This window comes from Macrotis lagotis, chromosome X, assembly GCF_037893015.1.
Source record: "Macrotis lagotis isolate mMagLag1 chromosome X, bilby.v1.9.chrom.fasta, whole genome shotgun sequence".
NCBI lineage: Eukaryota > Metazoa > Chordata > Mammalia > Peramelemorphia > Peramelidae > Macrotis > Macrotis lagotis.
The window spans coordinates 628,453,796-628,474,460 of NC_133666.1; the positions used below are offsets into that span (position 1 = coordinate 628,453,796).

Genomic DNA, 20,665 nt, shown 5'->3' on the forward strand with positions numbered 1-20,665 from the left:
TGATGGCCCATGCCCCCCCAATGATGAGAATTGTTGGGGATACTCGTTTAGCGGCCCTCTTTCCTGGGACGGCTAGATATCTTAGTAGTTAGGATGCTGGACCTGGAGACAGGAAGACCTCAGTTCAAATGTGACCTCACATACAAGCTGTGGGACCTTGGGCAAGTCACTTCACCCTATTTGCCTTGGTTTCCTCATTTGTCAAATGACCTGGTGAAGGAACCGGCAAACCTCTCCAATATCTCTGCCAAGAAAATGCCAAATGGGGTCACAAAGACCTAGATTCAACTGAACAACCACATCCCTTTAGGCTGCTGCTCCTAGTAAATACTATTCTTTCCTCTTTGAAGACGGATCCTTGATTCCATATCGAGCTCTGAAAGTGGGGAACAGGAGCCCCTATCTGAGCTGCTTCTGGATCTTTGATTCCAAGTCCAGCATTCTAATGACTGAAGGCAAGTCTTTTTTCCCTTGGAGTCCCAATTTCCTCATCTATAAAATGGAGAGAATTATACTCATAGAAACTACCTTGCAGGTGGTTGTGAGACTTAAATAAAATGACACGTGTAAAACAGGGGCAGGTCTAGGGAACTCGACTCCTGGCAGGGAATAAGGAAACTCTCAGGGCTAGTGCAATTCCTCACCTTCTCTATAGCTTTTGTTTTGGAAGCAATTGAGATTAAGTGACTTGCCTAAGGTCACACAGTAAGTATCTGAGGCTGGATTTGAATTTAGGTCCTCCTTACTCCAGAGCCAGTGGTTTATCCACTGAACCATCTAACTGCCCTCTGAAGCATAATCTTAGAGAGTTCCCTAGAGCAATAGCAGAGGTCAGAGTCAGTGGTTGCAGAGATAGTATTTGATCATGTCTCCCTGGCTCCAAGGCTAGTTCTTCTAGTCATTATTCTACATTGCCTTTTATTTTATTTTTTAAATTTTATTTCAAGGCAATGGGGTTAAGAGTGACTTGCCCAAAGGGACAGGAATTCAGGGAAGCCTGGAGGGATTTGCATGAACTAATGCTGAGTGAGATGAGCAGAACCAGAAAAACACTGTATACCTTAACAGCAACATGGGGGCGATGATCAACCTTGATGGACTTGCTCATTCCATCAGTGCAACAATCAGGGACAATTTGGGGCTGTCTGCAATAGAGGATACCATCTGTATCCAGATAAAGAACCGTGGAGTTTGAACAAAGACCAAGGACTATTACCTTAAATTTAGGGGGAAAAACTTGATATCTTATTGCCTGATCTTGCTATCTCTTATATTTTATGTTTCTTCCTTAAGGATATGATTTCTCTCTCATCACATTCAATTTGGATCAATGTATACCATGGAAACAATGTACAGACTGGCAAATTGTCTTCTGTGGGAGTGGGGGGAGGGAAGTAAGATTAGGGGGAAAAATTATAAAACTCAAAATCTTTTTTTTAAGAGTGACTTGCCCAAGGTCACACAGCTAGGCAATCATTGTCTGAGGTCAAATTTGAACTCGGGTCCTCCTGACTCTGGGGCCGGTGCTCTATCCACTAACTTCCCCCTACATTGATTTTTAATAATGATGATTATTTTTTATTTATTATTTTTATTTTTATTTATTTATTTTATTTTTAATAATGATGATAATAATAACAACAACAATAATAGCTAATATTTCTATAGAGTTCAAGAGTTACAAAATGCTATAATTTCATTTGAATTTCACAATAATAGGTGCTCTTTCTATTTTACAGAAAAAGGAATTGAGGAATGGAGATTAAGCAACTTGCCCACAGCCACATAGCTAGTGAAAGGCTGCATTCCATAAATACCCAATAGATCACAGATTAATTGAATGAATTAGGGCTTCGGGGTTTAGCTGAGTTTACCAAAGAAAGGAAGAAGATAGTAATATTGGAGAAGCCTGGAAAAGAAAGTGGAGAGAGGATGGGGAGAAAGTGAAAAATTGGAAAGGAGAGAGGAGTGAGAAAAAAGGGAGAGAAATGGAAGCCTTGGGGAAGGAGGAGGGGAGGAGAGGGGAGATGCAATAAATTGAGAGTAGAAGCTAGCTGGGCTTGGGGGGAGCTGTGAGTGGACCAGCCTAGTGTCATATTTGCTCTGGGTAAATAGGTTAGCCCCCAGCACTGAACAGCACAGGGTAGGTGAGGGCAAGGCTCTGCAGCTCCCAGCCCCCCACAGCAAACACTAGCAGCTTCCGTGGATCTAGGCCCCCAGCCCCTCACCACTGCTGGCCGCCAAATCCTGGCCTAAGACTCTGTAAATGTCACTGGGCTATGGAGCTCAATCCATAGGCAAGATCTGAGAAGCTGAGCTGGGAGGGGCAGGGGCTGGATGAGTCAGCAGCCCCCTGGGCTCCCCTTCCTCGCTGGGTCATATGGCATAGAGCTGGAAGGGCTTTTGACAACATCTTGTTCCACCTTCTCTTTACACTGTGGGGAAATGAGACCTGGAGAAAGGAAAGGATTTGTCCAAGGTCACCTAGGTAAGAAGGGAATTTTCAAACCCAGGTCTGTTGATTTCAAATATAGTGTTCGTCTTTCTTCTACTTTTCTTCTTTCTTCTTCTTCCTCCTCCTCCCTCTTCTTCTCTTTTTTTCTTTCTTCTTCCTCCTCCCTTCTTTCCTCTCCTCCTCCTCCTTCTTCTTCTTCCTCCCTTCTTTCTTCTTCTTCTTCCCTTCTTTCTTCTTCTGTTTCCTCGTCTGCTTCTTCTTTCTTCTCTTTTACCATCACACAATTTCCTTTGATCAAAAAAAAAAATTAATTCCCAAAGAACTGATGAGGGGGAGGTTCAAAAGATTCAGGGAAGGGCCAAAGGTCAATTGATCCCAGAAATTTTGATTCTGATTAAAGTGACATAATGAGAAGAGTTCTAGATTTGGAGTCAGAAAGCATGGATTCAAATCCAAGTTTGGTGATTTAATTGACTGAACAGGTTACTTCACCTCTCTATTCTTCAGTTTTCTCACCCATAAAATGGGAATAGTAATTATATTTGTTCTATGGGGAAAATACTCTGTCATTCTGAAAATACTTAGAGAAAATGGGACAATAGAGAAAATGGTTCTCTATTAACTCTACTGGGTCTGCTTTGTCCAGGAGCCAGGCAATTAGGTTTAAAGAGACCTCCTTTAGTAGCCATGGGCAAGCTGCTTCACTTCCTGCCTCATGTGAAAAGAGGCAGCAGGCAAGAGTTGACAAAAAGATTGGCTTACAGGCATGAAAACCTGGGTTCAAATACCACCTCTTCCATTTATTAATTCTGTGATTTCCTGCACAAGTCATTTAAGGTGAGAATCATCAGTTTTCTTATCTGAAAAATGGGGGGATTAACAAGACCTAGAGTAATTTACCTCACCCCAAATGAGAAAGCTAAAATGAGATAAAATCTGTAAAGAACTCTGCAAATTTTAAATGTCTTTTCTCTGGGTTACTAATCTCCCTCAGAAGATTGTGGTAAGTAAAGGCCTTTAAACTCTAAAATACTATAGAAATGTGAGCTATTAAGAACCCATTAACCCAGACTGGGGACCTTGGTGTATTTCTACACCTCCATGCAACTTAAGGGATGCTCTGGGAGCCAAGCAATTATTTACAGGCAGAGTAGGTGGATGGTGGGGTGGGGGGAGCCTCTGATAAAAATTGGGCAGTTTTCAGAGTGTGTTATTGCTAGTCACTTGGAAAGTTAAGTAAAGAGCCACCTATAGAGGAAGTATTCAGCTCTTAAGGAAGCTTTCAGCTCTTGAGGAGTGATTTGCATCTTTTGAAGAATATAGCTAGGAGAGTGTGGGGAACTCTCCTTTCTAAACCCCACCCACATCTTAGCATCTTGCAGCAGAGTCACATGGCCATTTGGAGACAGAAGTGGATCATCCAAAGGCATAGGAGAAAGTAATCAGCCCCACTTCAGGTGTAGTTACCTCAGGTAGGGATAGGAATGAAAGCCTCCATACCTCCAGAGAATGTTGAGGTAAAGCTCTGGGATGGCAGTCTCCATGGGGAGGAGAAGGACTACTTCCGTTTTATTTTTGATCTCTGCTCTATCCTATTTCCCTTCATATAAGAAAATTGAAGTCAGTGGTGAAGCAGCTTGGCCATACACACCTGGCTAATAAGGAAGGTTTCTTTAGCTAATTCTTCCCAGTCTGCCTCTAGATGAAGCAACCCCTCTCTTGTGCCCTGGATGTGTCAGAGCCCTGAAGCACAGACATGTTCAAAACCGTGACTGCCAATCAAAGACTGGACTGAAGTGATGATGATGATGATACAGATTCTATCACCACTAACTCGTATTATGCCTCAACATACCAACAACAACCCACTGAGAGGTCGATCAGGTGAGATAAAGATTCTTAGCTCCATCTTACAGATGAGGAGACTTGAGGTTCAGAGAGGTCTCTTTCAGGTCCTTTCAGATGGGCAAACTTTTATGTTCTATGACAACTGATGACTTCTTGCTGGGTAGTTTGGAGCCTTTCCCTCACTCCCCAGCTCCAGAGAGCACCTGGGGATTGGCAAGCCTTGGTATCATTGGCCAGAGCCTCTGGAACAGAACAGGGAAGGAGATACACTGACCCTTCCCCCATCCATTGCAAGAGATCAGAACATCCCTCAATCCTACTCTCCCTTTCCAGAAATTTTTTTTGGGGGGGAACCAACAGAAAAAAACAAAAACAAAAAAATCCAAGCCTAACCTAATTTTATTTCTTCTGCAGAAGCTGGTCAGTAGCAGCTTTAAAAAAAAGCCAGGGATTATATGATGGTGTGTTTTCTTCTTTTTTGGTGGGGGGAGTAAGGAGGAAGAAGGGGGGAAGCTAGCTGGCTAGCTAAACAGTATATGTACACACACACACACACACACACACTCACTCATGCACAGATATCTCTATATTTTTTTAATTCCACAGCAATACTTTGATTAGAATGCAGTTCTGTTGTTCTGACCTCAGGGACCTCATTATTTCCCTAACTCAAATAAATACGGCGGGAGGAAAAGGGGGAGGGCCAGAGAGGGTGGGGAAAGCAAAGAAGCAGGAAATCTAATCTATAAAAATAACTCCGGCCTTAATGAGCGTTTTAAACTTGCCAACACCCCAGGCTCATTCTATAAACAGAAGAACTGCTGCCAGCCTTGAGGCAGGATAAAGGGGGGGTCATTTAGAGGAGGGGGGTATCTGTACTAAGGTTGGAAAGATGTGGTCATAGACCCATAGAACCCTGGGCAGAAACCTAAGAATTCATTGATTTGTAGGCTTCCTCCACCACCCCCATTTTACAGGGAAAAAAAAAAACAGGCATAGAGAGAAGAAAGGACTTACCCAAGGTCACCCAGGTCAGGAATCAGCAAAGTCAGGGTTCTAATTCCATCCAGTGTTCTTAGTTGATATTCAAGGCTCTCCCCAGCTTAACTGGAGGGGGAATGAATTATTGTTTGATAAATCAATCTCTTTAGAGCATTTCTTGGATTTTGAGATGCAAGAGACCTTTAGAAATCATCTTGTCCCTCATTTTACAGAGAAGGAAATTGAGGCCCAGAGAGTAAAAAGAGCTTTCCTTAAGGTCACCCAACTAGAAACTAAGTCTCCTGCCTCGGGATCCAAGCCTCTTTGCATGCTGTCTCTCATTCCTGGCTTGACAGTTGCTGGGATTTTTAATAAGATCTTTCATCAGGCCCTTGGAACCCTAGGGAGGCAAATGTTTATCAATAGAAACAATGCAAGAGTAGTAACTGGGTAGCTGGGGAAGGTAATGGGAAGAAACTGCCTACAGACTCCTGGCCAGAAAGTCTCTTGTAGTTTCCCTCTGTCTCCATTTTCTGCTTCGAGTGGGACTGGGAATCATTGCAGCTGGCTCAGAGAACGAATGAAGTGCCCCCACCCCAACCCCAGTCTTACTTTTCTGGGAGACCTCCAAACATTTATTCCTCTTCAGAGCTAATTCCTGGGAGGTAGAAAAGGAAACCTGGGTTGAAGAGGGTTTGATCCCATTTCTCTGAAGAGAAGATTGAGGCACAGCATTTCCCCAGGGAGTTGAGGCCACTCTCTGTAAAATTCCCTTCGATCATACTAACAAACTTTTATTAAAGACCTACTGTGTCCCAGACACTGGACTAAACCCTAGAGAGACAAAGAAAGACTGGTATAGTTTCAGAGTAGAATAATGAAAGGAGATACAATCCTAGCCCCCAAGGAATATCTAGTTTGGAGGACAAGACACTTATACAGATAACTCTGATACAAGGCAGATTGGGATACGATACATGAGAAAGAGAGGTATAAACAAGGTTTTTTTTTTTTGTTACTGTTATTTGGAAGGGAGAGCTGGACCTGAGAGTTCATCTATAAGGGACTGTCGATATGAAAACTCCCTCCACCAATGGAGATCAACAACTCATCTATAAATTATGATCTTAAGAGCTTTTGTTGGGGGGGGGATGAGGGAGGGTAGGAAGAAAGAAGGCATGGTATACCTGAGAGGTTAAGGGAAGAAAGGGAAAGGAAATAAAAATTTATTAATACTTTCAATGTGCCATGCTATGAGTACTCTACAAAATTATTGTATTTGATTCTTACAACCACCCTGGTTAAGTGCTATTTTTACATTTTACAGATGAGAAATCTAAGGCAATACAAGGTCAAGATACTTGCCCAGGGCCACACAGTCAGTGTGTATCTGAGGTTGAATCCTGACTCCAAGATCAGTACTTTATCTACTTGGACATTTATCTGTATCTGAGTGTGAAAGGATTTCCAAATGGCCACACGGATTGTAAATGTCAGTCCAGACTTGAAGATGATCGATATCAATGTGTCTTTAAAATGAACCCTCCTTCTATAGTTATTTCTCCATATTGTTTCTCTCAGACAAAGTACTGTGAAAACAGAGAAGGGGGGGAAAGATCCCTTTCAGCCTTAGGGTCAGGTAAAGCTTTACAGTTGAGGTAGCACCTGAGCTGAGCCTTTGGAGGAGGGAGCAATTTCAAAAGGAAGAGATTTAAAAAAAAAAAAGACAGAGAAGAGGGAACAGGGTATGTACCTCTGTTATAGACTCAAGGACAATGTGAGAAAAAAAAAGGCAAGAGATGCAAGAGAGTAGGATTAATATAAGAGGTCAGTTAGTCCAGTTTGGTAGGAATTAGGAATATAAGATACAGCTTGGAAAGTAAATAGGAGCCAGAGGGTGAGGAACCTTGAATGACAGGATAAATAGTGCCCTGGCTCTAATAGATGAGTTTGTCCAGAACCAGGACTCTATGACATTTCCTGATTCACACTGATCATCATCCTCTTCACCCTCCAACCACACTTGGATTCTACCTTTGGTCCATTGGCACTGGCTGGTGGATTTTTACCTTACCTTTTTGGAGCTAAATATTTGTGGAATTAAAAAACAACTTCCATATGATGCTATTTTCCCTTTCTATCTTTTCCAACAGCCATTTGTGTTACTTTCCTCCATTAAAATGTAATCTCCTTGAGGGCAGAGACTATCTTGCTTGTTTGTATCTGTGTATCACTGGAAATTAGAACATAGTTAGAATTTCATGAACAATTTATCTACCTATCCATCTTTCATATGTTATTTGCATTTTTTTTAGGTTTTTTGCAAGGCAAATGGGGTTAAGTGGCTTGCCCAAGGCCACACAGCTAGGTAATTATTAAGTGTTTGAGACCGGATTTGAACCCAGGTATTCCTGACTCCAGGGTGGGTGCTTTATCCACTGCGCCACCTAGCCGCCCCTCATATGTTATGTATATCGCTATCCATATACCTATCTCCACTTGACAGGTAATGGGAATCCAATGAAAAACTTTGGGCAGAGGAGTAATGTGATCACAGTGGAATGTTTAAAAATTTTTATGGCAACATGTGAAGGATGAATTGGAGAAGGGAGAAACTCAAGATGAATGACTACTATAACCAGAATTCAGATAGTGGAAGTAGGGACGAGAGTCAAATGAGGAAGACTTTTTAACAACAATAACAACAAGTCTTTATCAACTAATTGTCCAAGGAAAGTGAGGGACTGAGAGAAATTTCCCCAAATGATCCTCAGCTAGATTTTGCTCAGGTTTGGGTTTGTGTCTAGGAGTTTGATGCCCCAACAAGAGGGATTAGAAACTAGCAAATCGCTCCAGAGTTCAGTTTGAAACTTAAGTTCTTCCCAGCATCACCATATCTGGCCTGCCTTCTCTGCTAGGATGAAGATGAAACAAGGGTATCACTCTTGTCAATAGGCTGCTGTTTCCTCTAATGCTGCCCCATCCCCTGGAGAGGGTTGTCAACAGGTTTGGTACATATGTTCCTCTAAAGATAGGGTGGCTTTGATGTCAGCCAGTCAATGAATATCTATTAAGTAGCTTCTGTAGGGCAAGCTAAGTCTTGTGTATACAAAGAATGCTGCTTCCACAGAGACGCATGAAAGTTTCCTAATCCTAAAACTAAGGATAGGATAGAAGGTCCTCTGATCTGGCAGACAGGATCTCCCTATCATGTTAGGAATACTGCCTTTCTGAGCCCAACCCAGGCCCTAGGAGAGGGGGGAGTTGCCAGGGCAGCCATATGGAGAGAGTCTTCCCTCGGGGCCAGCTTGTTCTCCATCTGGTTTGTCACCAGTGATGGATCCTGGGAAATATCAGGAGAAAGAGAAAATAAAAAAGGGAGTAGGAAGAAAAAAAGATGAGGGGATATTTGGAACATATCAGGTAGGCCCCTTTATCCAGATCCTTCTTTGGTACCTCATTGTGATCTCAGGCTCTCAAAAGTTCTATCAGAATAACACAAGCTAAACTAGGTCCTCCCAGAATGGAAAGGATTCAGACAGAACCCAGACAGTGAGAACCAAGGCTAGTTATTGTGGGTTCAGGAAGGCTCACCATCAGAGGATGAATATTTTTATCCACAAATAAGTCACTTACCTGTTCAAAAAAATTCCAGTAGCCTCCTATTACCTCTAGGAGCAAATACAAACTCTCCTGTTTGGCATTTAAAGACATTCACAATCTGGCCATAATCTACCTTTCCAGACTTTTTTATACATTATTTCCCTTCAGGCACTTGTAAGTATAGTTTCTTGTTCGATGAACAACAAGGAAGTTAATGCGGATGAATCAAGAAGTATGTGGGTGTGGGAGATATAAGATATAAGGGGCCTGGAAAAGTGAGGAGTGGGTAAGGCTTTGAAAGCTGAGAAGAAGTCTTAGGAAGCTATTGGACTATAGTGAGTAGGGGGGTGATAGAGACTTGCACTTTGGGAAGTTCCCTTTGACAGCTGAGAGTGAGATGAACTAGAATAGGGAAATTTTTATGGTAGGTAGCCCAACCAGCAGGTTATTTTAAGAGTTCAGGTGTGATGTGATGAGGACTTTTACCAGATCGGTGGCAGGGTACAAGGAGAGAAATAGACTTATAAGGGAAAAATGATGTGAAGGTTTCCTTGACAGGATTTGGCAACAGATTGGGTTGGGGGTGGGGGGGCAGGATGGTGCAAGAAAGTGAGGAATCAAGAATGACAACTAACTTTTGAGCTTGGATTGCAGGGGAGATGGTGTGGTATCTTCAACAGTAATAGGGAAATTGAGAAGAGGGAAGATTTTAGACATTTTAAATTTAAGAGGTCCATTAGACATCCAGTTTGAGATGTCCAATTTGAAATAGAACTCCAGGCTTTTGGCTTAGGAGTGCCTCGAGAAAGTTTGTGGCTGCTTGAGAGGGCAGCTGGGTTGAGAGACAATCAAGGAGAGGTAGAGATCCCAGATCAAGACTTACACTCATTCCTCCCCCATTGACTATGACGTTGAAGAGACTGAACCGGTAGGAGTCCATGTATCTAAGCAGAGGCAGGGTGGGACATGCCAAGAACACACACAAATAAGCAGATAGATAGATGGATGGATAGACAGACAGATAACAGGAAGAAAATTTAAGGATCACCCCTTGGCTGTGAACACAAGAAAATACTTTCAGTTACAAGAGAGTTATAAATTTATCCTTTGTATATAGGTGTTTTCTACAAATAGAACCCCACTCCCATTGAGTACATTCTTTGTGCACTTGTGGGAGAATTGCCTCAGACATTAGGAAGAAGTTATTTTGCACCAATTGTTCTTACTATATTACTTTGGTAAATAAAAACCCTTTTCTAAAAGCTAACCATTGCCTTACCAAAAAAACCTCAACAAAACTTAAAAAAAAAGCTAACTCAAGTCTGACTGGTTGATATTGATGGGAAAAGTCTCATGGGGGCCATATTGGGTAACCCCAGTTTCTTGAACCCAGAGGGGAGTAGTAGTCTACTCTCTGGGGATTCAACTGCTATTGGATGTGAGAAATGGGAGAGGATGGGGGAAGAAAGGGAAGAGTTTTGCTAGGGGATTAGATATTATATACCCCAGATGTAAATTCCATTTGTGCAGGACCTGTTTGGGTTTTGTCTTTGCATGTTAAGCACTTGGTGGCACAGTGGATAGAACACCAGCCCTGGAGTCAGAAGGATCTGAGTTCGAATCCAGCCTCAGACATTTGACCTTGACTAGCTGTGTGACCTTGGGCAAGTCACTTAACCCTGATTTCCTCATATCCAGGGCACCTCTGGAATCCTGATCTATATCTGGCCGATGGACCTGGATGGCTCCTGAGGAGAAAGCGAGGCTTGATGACTTAGCCCTCCCTTGAATCCAATTCCCTAGCTGTCATGGCATCACTTCCCCGTTAAGGCCTCCTCAAGAACAGAGGACAAAGAACAGAGACAGTGGCCTGTGGTAGTGCAGTAGACACTAAAGAATCCAATAAGTGTAATTCAGTGACAACTGCCCGGTTTGTCTAATTGATTGAATAAATGGCAAGTATAACGTTTGCAGCACCTCTCTCAGAAAGGTAGTACAGGAATTATAATCCCCGTTTTATCGTTAAGGAAACTGAGCCCAGAGAAGTCAAATGACTCACCCAAGGTCACAGTAGGTAGGAAGGCAGGGGTTCCAACTCCAGAAGTCTGAGACTGACTCCTGCCCCAGCGGGGCCAGTTTTTCTTTCCAGGCCTTAACAATCCAAGCTGGGTGGTTTTCCCCTTTCTTTCTCCTGCTGCCTCCCACCCCCCTTTTCCTGAGCTCTCTTTCTTTCCAGGGAGCTGGGGGGGGGGTAGCGATTGAGGGAAGCCCTCAGTCTCATTTCTTCCCTGCCTGTTTGGGGGCCAGGGAATTCTCCCCAGCGCCAAGGGAAAGGGGCGGGCAGATTTAAAAGCTTCGCCACGAGGCAGTGAACCGGTCGATAGCAGACAAGCCGGCTCCTTCCCTGGTCTGCCGGGCAGCCCAGCCCCTTCCCGCATCCCCTGCCAGGGGGGTCGGCCCTTCTTAAGGGGGGGACCCCAAGAGAGTGGGAGACCTTGGAAGGATGGCAAACTGGCCATATTGATGAATCCTCCCTCCATGTTCTGCCATCTCTTTCCAAGTCTGAAAGGGGAGGTGACTTCTGGGGAGCCCCAGACAGTTTTACCATGCCGGATCCCCAGATGCTGGTACAATTCCTGACTGGCTTTGGGGACTGGACTGGATCCTGACCAGCCTCAGTCTGGAGGTCCTTGTCGACCAGCATGGGTTCCTGTGTTAGGTGGGATCCAAGGTAGCCATGATATGGGGCAAGAACAGCTCCCAATTCTGTTGTGTTTTTAAGGTTCACACAGCTCGTTGCTAACAGCCCCATCATAGAATTGTATTTGTTGTCTCCCCATTTTACAGATGAGGAAATTGAAAAACACTGGGGTGAAGGGACTGGCTCATGGTCACACAGTCCAACCCAGGTCCCCCAAACTTCAAACTAACTATTGCAAGCTGCCTGTGTGCAAAGTAGTTCCATTTGAGAAGACCGGAATGGTTTTTTTTTTGTGTGTGGAAAGGGAAATTTGTCCCAGCCGTCACACTTTGTACACATTGGTCCCTCCCTGTCTCAGCAGGGAGGTAATGCAGTGCTTCTTGGACATTGTTTTTTGATTAAATGATATAATGCTTATAAATTGCTTTGGAAAGCAAAATATTATATAAATGTAAGCCATTATCATTTTGTTGGATACTGCTCTGTCTTTTCTACAGGGTTAGGAAACTGTCCCAACTCATGCAATCACAATTTGTTTGTAAGTTATTGTCTAGGAGACTTTCTTGGGAAGCACTGAGAGGTTTAAGAAAGAGGCTTGGGCAGAGGCAGTTGAATAAATGGCAAGTTGTATCAGGGGTAACCTTGGAGACTAGGTCCTCCAGACTCTCAGGTCAGTCCCCTGACTATTACACCAGGCTGTCTCTCTTAAGTGATTATAAGAATTCTCATTATTGATCCAGGGACCACTTTATCAGGTAAGACCTTGGTAGCCTCTGCTTGAAATCTCTCCCTTCCCATCCACTCCCAGGTTGGATGGAAAGATTGAGGAAAGGGTAGAAAAGAACCCCAGACCCAGATTCAAATCCCATCACTGCCTCTGTCTTCTTGTGTGTCTTTGGGCAAGTCATTTTCTTTTCATATCATCTGTAGAATGGAATGGAGCAAAGACCAATGATCTTATTGATAATTCTTTGACTTAAGGCCAGGATCTCATAGTGCATTGTAACTCAGGATTCCCATATGTTCAGAAAGAAAAGGAACCCACTTCCACAGTTCATTTTGATAAAAATGCAGAATTATTATGAACTCCTTCAATTTGGATCTCTCTGGAAACCAAGCAGCAAGAGGAAGACCCAATCTCTGAAGCCTAATAGGTGAAGTGTTCATCCCAAGTCTAACTCCACTGTAAGTGACCTTGAAACAAGAGATGGAGCTGTATGGTGCAATGGGCTTCCTAGTGTAGGCAAAATGGATACAGAGACCTATATCAGAGGGGAGGGAGGAAGGAAAAGAGGGGAAGTAGAAAAATGTGGAACTCAAAAGCTTACAAAAGGATGATGGTTGAAAATTATCTTGTCATGTAATTTGGGAAAAAAGGCTTGGAGTCATTAATATACTAAAACTACAATAACAACAACATGAATATAGAACTGGATCTGGAGTCAGGAATTTCAAATCCTGAGTTCAAATCCAGTGTCACTTACTAGTTGAGCAAAGTACCAACTTCCATTTGTCTCAGTTTCCTCATCTGTAAAATGGGGATAATGGTAGCACCTACTTCCCAGGGTTGCTGTGAAGATCAAATGAAATAATACTTGCAAAGTGCTTGGCATAAGATCCTACACAATGTTGTTGTTATTTGTCCTTCGTTCTTCTTTTTTTTAATAAGATAACAGGGTTTTTTTTTTTTAATTAAAGGTAATAGTCTTTGGTCTTTGTTCAAACTCCATAATTCTTTCTCTGGATATAGATAATATTCTCCATTGTGCCTGATAGTTGCACTGATGGAATGAGCAAGTCCATTAAAGTTCATCTTGCTCAGCATCAGTTCATGCAAATTCTTTCAGGCTTCCCTGAATTCCTATCCCTCCTGGTTTCTTTTTTCTTTTTAGATTTTTAGATTTTTCAAGGCAATGGGGTTAAGTGGCTTGCCCAAGGCCACATAGCTAGGTAATTATTATTAAGTGTCTGAGGTCAGATTTGAACCCAGGTACTCCTGACTCCAGGGCTGGTGCTCTATCCACTGTGCTACCTAGCTGCCCCCTGTCCTGGTTTCTAATAACACAATAGTGTTCCAATACATATATATATATATACCACAGTTTGTTAAGCCATTCCCCAATTAAAGTTGTCTTTCATTCTTGAAGAAGACCATGACATCAGGGAGGTGATGCCATGACAAGCAAGTGAATTGGATTTGAGTGAGGGTGTTCTGCTGTGCAAAGTCACCATCCTCACTTTCTCCTCCAGAGTCATCTGGGTCCAGTGGCCAGTTATGGAACAGAATTGGAGATGACTCTAGATGTGAGGTAATCAGGATTAAGTAACTTCCTCAAAGTTACACAGTAAGAGTCAAGTGTCTGAGGTCAAATTTGAACTCAGGTCCTCCTGAATGTCAGTGTTCTATCTACTGCACACCCAGCCTTTACAAAGTAAGTACTATATAAATGTTACTTTATCATATCCCCACCATTATTATTATTATTATTATTATTTTATTATTATACATGATCATAGATAAGTGACTCACATCTCTGGCCTAAGTTTTATCTGAAAGTCAGAAAGGTTAGAGCAAAGACCTTCTGAAGTTCTTTCCAGTCCTAAGCCTATGATTCTGGGATCCCATTAAGAACTGCCTTGCTCAATCTCCCTTTACAACAAGCTAGAGTGAGATGGGACAATGGACAGAGTCCGTCAAAGTTCTGTGGGAAAATCTAAGGTGGGGAACTGTTAACACCAGGCTCTTTCTCTCAAGTGATTGTGAGAATTCTTATTATTACCTGATGGTACCTGAGATAATATAGAAGGAAGAGAAAAATGTCAACACACAGAAAGCATAAGATTTTGAGGCCATCTAGTTTAACAATTCCCTTCCCTTCCCCCCCCAATTTTTTCCCTTATTTTGTAAAGTTGAGGAAACAGGGTTCCTTATCTCTGATATGAGCATAATAATTCCAGCCCCCATCTATTTCCAGTGTTTTGTGGGGATACAAAAGAGATGATATCCTATGAACTAGTTAAAAAGCACAGTGGGTGTGAGGAGGAGTTTTGAGCCCCAGGGAGAAGGAGTGGGTGGCCCAGCAGGGGAAATTTAGAAGAAGAGAAAGAAAGCTGAATCCCCTACAGGGAAAGAGGAAATCACACAGCAGTGAGGGACCCTCCTGAGCCCCTTCTCCAAAGCTGTTAACAACCCAGCCTGTAAATTCCTTTACCACAAGAGTGTATAGGAACTACAGAAGCTGGCCATCCTGTTGCCATGACCCCTTCTTGTCCTTATCCTGCCCACCAAGGAGGGCACATCATGGCAGTGAGAGAGGGAAAGAAGCAGAACTGGAGGGTTAATTTGTAAGGAAGAGGAGAGAGAGATGAGAGATCAGGTGGTACAGAGGAAAGAATCCTGGACTTGGCATCAGATGAACCTGACTTTCACCCCCACCCCTATCCCCTTATGACTCTGGAAAAGATCTTTTAGCTTTCCAGACCTTCTTTTTTGTCCTCTTAAAATGAAGAAATCAGGAAAGGCTTCATGGAGGAGGTGGCATCCAAATTGAGTGCTGAGAGAAGAGAACTATTAAAACAGACAGAGATCATAGGCTTAGAGCCCAAGGGGAGTCCTTAGAGATGATGCCCCTTCTAGTTTTGACTTGTGAACAAAACTGAGACTCAGAAGATAATGACAGCAGTATTCCCAAGGCACCTCCCTCACAGGCATTTTCCCTGCCTTGGCATCAACCTACCCTGAAGAGACCCTGAGGGGAGCAGCCCCAGAGGAGCCTAGGCAAGAGTCAGCTTCTACAGAAGGTGTCCTGGTATAGTGGAAAGAGCAAGTTGGATTTAGTTAAAAAACCATGCTCCAGTCTTGCTTTGATATTGCTTCACTGTGTGACTATGGACAAGTCATTTTACTTTGGTGGGCCTTAGTGTCCTCTTCTGTAGAGTAGAGTAATAATTCTTGTCCTTCCTACTTCACTGGTTCTGATGAATTGGGAAACAGATCACAAATCCTGCAGGGAAGCCAGATGTAATAGTTACAGGTAGCTTTAATCTATAGCTGATTTTTCTTCTTTTTCTTCTTCTTCATCTATCTCCTCCTTTCTATATCCATTTATCTCTCAGGCTGTAAAGTGCAGTGGATACTTATGGGCTTGCCTCACTATGGATTAGGATGGAAGCTTTGACTAGTACCATTTTTGACCTGGGCTGTACTGCCCCTCCTTTGGTAGCCATATGGAACCCTGCCTTGGGGATTCTGAATACTGAGGTCATGCAGTCAGGATTTAGGGCTATCCTGCCCTCAAAGAGATTGCAATCTAATGAGTTACCAAATTCAAGAAGTCCACCAGCCTTAGTTTCCCCAGTAGCAGAGACATAGCTGCCACCAGGCCTGTCCAGCATCCAAATTCTTAACTTTCCTTAATGATACTTTTGTATGACCAATAAGGAGAAACTAGTTATTGAAGTCAAAAGGATGAGAATTGTGGAGGGAAGTATCCACTCCACCTTAGAATTTATAATGGAGCTGAAAGCCAGGTATCTAATATACAGCTGAACCTCAAGGAAAGTAGATTTCAAAGGTTTTTGAGGAAGAATATTGCATGATCTAAAGGGCAAGCAAGATCCACAAAGAATTAGAAATTCTCAAGAATGATATTACAAACATGAAACATTCAGAAAAGGTAGAAAAACCAACATGAGAAACTTATTCTAAATCTGATTCTTTTTTTTTTTTTAGTTTTTGCAAGGCAATGGGGTTAAGTGATTTGCCCAACCCTTTGCCCAAAGCTAGATAATTATTAAAATGTCTGAGGTCAGATTTGAACTCAGGTCCTCCTGACTCTAGGGCAGCTGCACTATCCACTATGCCACCTAGCTGCCCCCTGAGTCTGATTCTTATTAAAAAAAAAAGGAGGAACTGGTGAAGTGACCCTTGGAAAGAAGTGACCCTTTCATCTTAGAATTTATGATAGTCAAGGAGAGGAAATGGGAACATGATCTCACTTGAACCCTAAATTTTAGAAAGATAGGCTGGACACTGGGGACTGACATTCTACAGAAGTCAGTGCAGGAGAGATAGGAGATGCTCAACAATACCATTCTGAAGATACAAAGAAAACTGATTCCAAGACCAAAAAAAAAAAGATGGAGTTGTCTTATGAGATCAATATGTTTATACAGGGAACTCATCAACCAATTTAGGATTAAGAAAGACATCCACAAAAGACACAGGGCAGGTTAAAAAAATGACAAATGAATGAATGAATGAAAATGTATTTATCAAGTGTCTGCTTCAAGCCAGACTGCTGTTGGGTACAGGGGGATATAACTACAAAAGTGAGACAGATCTTGCCCTCAAAGAGTTTTCAATCTAATGGGAGAAAACAATACATATAGAGGAATAGAGGGATGGAGACTAGGAAAGAAAGATTGATCTGGGCATGTACTGTAGCTGCAGGGGAAGATGACTTGTTATATAGAGTGGGATGTAAAGCATTGGGACCGGCTTGATCTAACTGGTTAGATGAGTTTTTCATTCACTTAATCAGACAACTCAGCCTGAGGGTTCTCATACAAAGCTGAATGAATTCGCTCCTCTAGGGAGGACAGTATGGTCTCTGGGATGCTGATCAGGGCAGGAGAATGTTGTTCTAGTTGGGGAGAAAGGAAGTACCTGCAGGGTAGACAGCAAAATACTAGGGGTAAATGAGATGTGATGAATGCAAAAGCAGGACCTGATCCTCTAAGCAAAGTGTCATCAGCAATAAAACTGAGAAGGAACTTGAATCTGGTGAGAAAAATTAAGGGTGAAGGGTTTGTGTTGTTTGTTTTTTAGCTATGTTGAGGAAAAAAGATATGAAAAAAGCATAGGACCACTGCCAGGGGTAGGTGAGCCAATGATTACTGAAGATAGAGAAAATTCAATTCTTAATTTGCTTGTTTCATTTGCCAAATAGAATAACCATTAGAACAGAAAATGGAGAACATCTATGGATAATAGGGCACTGATGCTCAAAATAAGGAGGGAATCAGTTAATAAGCATTTATTGTCTATATTGTTTCAAGCATTGTGCTAGGTAATCTAAGTAAAGGGACACCAAAAATGGAAATAGACAATCCTTACTCTCAAGGAACAAAAAATTTAATGGAGAAAATAACATGTAAAGAACTGTACAAATAAGTACATGCAGAAGAAATTGGGGATAGTCAATAGAGGGAAGGTGCAGGCACTAAGAGGGATCAGGAAAGGCTTCCTGGAAAAGGTGAGATATTAGCTGGGACTTGAAGGAAGCCAGGAATTGGAGATGAAGAGGAAGAGTATACCAAACATGAGAAACAGCCAATGAAAAGGTGCAGAGTTGGATAATGATGGTGTTTCAGGGAACAGTTAGTATCACTGGATTGCAATGTACATACATGTGGTGGGTTAGGGGTGGGTGAAAGGGGTGTGTGAGTGTTAGGAAATAAAATCTTCACTATGATGGAATAATTGGGGATTTGGTCTGGGGCAGAAACACTTAGAAGACACTGAGAGCACTTACTCTCCTTCAACTGAAGAAACAATTGACCTTACTAGGCCCCTGCCCTAGTTAGACAGAATGGGCAGTCAGGTGCCTCAATGGAGAAAGTGCTAGGCCTGGAGTCAGGAAGATTCATCTTCCTGAGTTCAAATCTGGCTTCAGATACTTATTGGCCCTGGTCACTTAACCTTGTTTGTTCATCTATAAAATGAGCTGGAGGTGGCAAGCCATTTCAATATCTTTGCCAAGAAAACCCTAAATGACTACAGTCAGATTAATATATGCGCAATAATAACATTTAGAAAGAATAATTAGTTCAAATAGGAAGTTACCAGATGCTACCCTTTTCCCACTCCCCACCTACCCCAGGTAGGCTCTTTCCCAGTCTAGCTCAAGACTCCCTCCCTAGCCTCATCATCATAGCACTGAGATGGTTTCAGGGTCTCACCCCACTCCTACCTTCCAATTGCATTTGTCTTCAAAAGTTGCTTTTAGGGCACATTTCATGCTGCTGGCAAGCCTCTACTGAATCTTGCTCCAACTACCAAAATTATTCATTGTGATTCATGAGGGGAGGATGGTGAAAGAGCACTTAGCAGCTTCTGATGAGTTTAAGTTACCAGGCCAAGGTGAACTGAGTCACAGGGCTCCGGAAGACTCAGGAAGTTAGTTAATGAGCCATTGCCCAGGATCTCTGAAAGGTCATGAAAAGAATGGAAAGAACTTCAACAAAAATAAAGCCAAATACTTCAGAATTATCAAAGACCAAGTTCAGCTCCAGAGAGGACTTGGGAAAATACATTGCCCTTCACATTGAAGGTGGGGGTGAGGGAGCAGGAATAAGTATTACTTAAGCCCCTGCAATGGACCAGGTCCTATTTGAAGCACTTGTCAAATATGTCTCATTTGATCCTCACAAAATCCCTGGGAAGTAGCTGTTAATATCCCCATATTGCAGCTGATAAATCTGAAGTAGACAGAGGTCAAGTGACTTGCCCAAGGTCATATAGCCAGTAAGTGTCTAAGGACATATTTGAACTCAGATCTTCCTGATCCCAGGCTCAGCACTTTATTCATTTCACCACCTAGCTATGGTTGTAAAGTATTGTGTATACTCAGCATAGTAATTATACTAGAAATGTTATGTGTATACATATATGCATATCTGTAATGTTATATGTATATATATATCTATTACATATATATAATGATAAGTATATAACCCTAATTATTTCAATAATATGATGGCTTGTTTTACTGAACAGCTTTTTCTTTCTTTTTAAATCTTTATTATAAAGTACAGCTTACTAGGAAGGAAGGGTGAAGGGATCAGTTTGGAAATGAATGTGATTCATATATATATATATATATATATATATATATATATATATATATATAAAGTATTTTTTAACCAAAACATTCTTACAAGATCATGGAGTACAGGAATACCACAGTGAGACCAGAGCAGGGCCAATGTCCCTATTTTCAAAAAAGAGAAAAGACTGGAGCTTGCAAACTATAGGTCAAGGAATTTGACTTTAATAGTCAATAGGAGACTTTAATTCCTGAAAAAATTCCACTTTTATTATTAAATTGATCATAAGTGAACTTATAGAAAAAGAAGTAGGAATCACAGAGAGCCAGAATGGCTTCAACAAGAACTGATCAGGAAATAATTTAGAGAGGTGGGTGGCTATGGGTATAGAATGTTGTATGTGCATACTTGAAGTCCCTATGTCACTTGGTTTTGCTTAAAGGAAAAAAAATTTTCATTGTCACAAGAGAAGGTTCATCTTGGGGGGATGTGTATGTGAAGGAAGTGATTAATTCATCATGAAATGATTTGTAAAAGAAAAGGCATCATAAAAGGACAACTAAATCAAAATTCAATAAACATTTATTAAGCTCCTACTATGTGTCAGGCACTGTGCTAAGTGCTGGAGATGTAAATAATAAAGAGGGGGAGTTAGGTGGCAGAGTGACTAGAGTACTGACCCTAGAGTCTGGAGACCTAAGTTCAAATACAGCCTCAGTCACTAGACACTTCCTAGCTGTGGGCAAGTCACTTCACTCCAATTGCCTTGTCAAAAAAAAAAAAAGAATAATAAAAAGAAAGACAGCCCCTGCCTTCAAGAAGTTTCCAATCTAATGGGGGTAGCTAACTCACAAAAGGAGGCAAGAAAGTGAGGGCATGGGGGATATCTTGTTCCATGGAACTGAAACAAGGAAGAACAACTTATGTGAAGTGTAGTGAGCTATGGGTACTTTTTTCTGACCCCTAGGAAAGGAAGGCATTGGGAGGAGTTTGGTACACTGAGGTGCTATCAATCAAGGCTTGAGTATAATTAGACTAATTTCATGACCCCCTCCTTACCCCCTACCTCCCAAAAGAGAATAGATCATCACATATCAGACTAACCTTGTTTTCTTTTTTGACAGGATAACCAAAGAGATAGATAAAGGAAATGCTATAGAAATTATCTGCCTAACATTCTGTAAAGTATCTAACCATGCTTCCCATACTGTCATGGGAACAAGATGGGGAGATGTGGGCTAAAAGAT

The 20,665-nt window shown here is 42.0% G+C and overlaps 1 long non-coding RNA gene across 1 annotated transcript in view; it reads right to left on the reverse strand.

Annotated features, from left to right (window-relative positions):
- Nucleotides 1-1,587: 1,587 nt before the first annotated feature.
- LOC141500477 (uncharacterized) overlaps nt 1,588-20,665 on the reverse strand; it is a 36,260-nt gene continuing 17,182 nt past the window's right edge. The window contains exons 2-4 of the long non-coding RNA XR_012471939.1: nt 5,321-5,410; nt 4,311-4,545; nt 1,588-2,743 (exon numbers count right to left, since the gene is read on the reverse strand). This is a non-coding gene — a long non-coding RNA (uncharacterized LOC141500477). The remainder of the gene's footprint in view (nt 2,744-4,310; nt 4,546-5,320; nt 5,411-20,665) is intronic.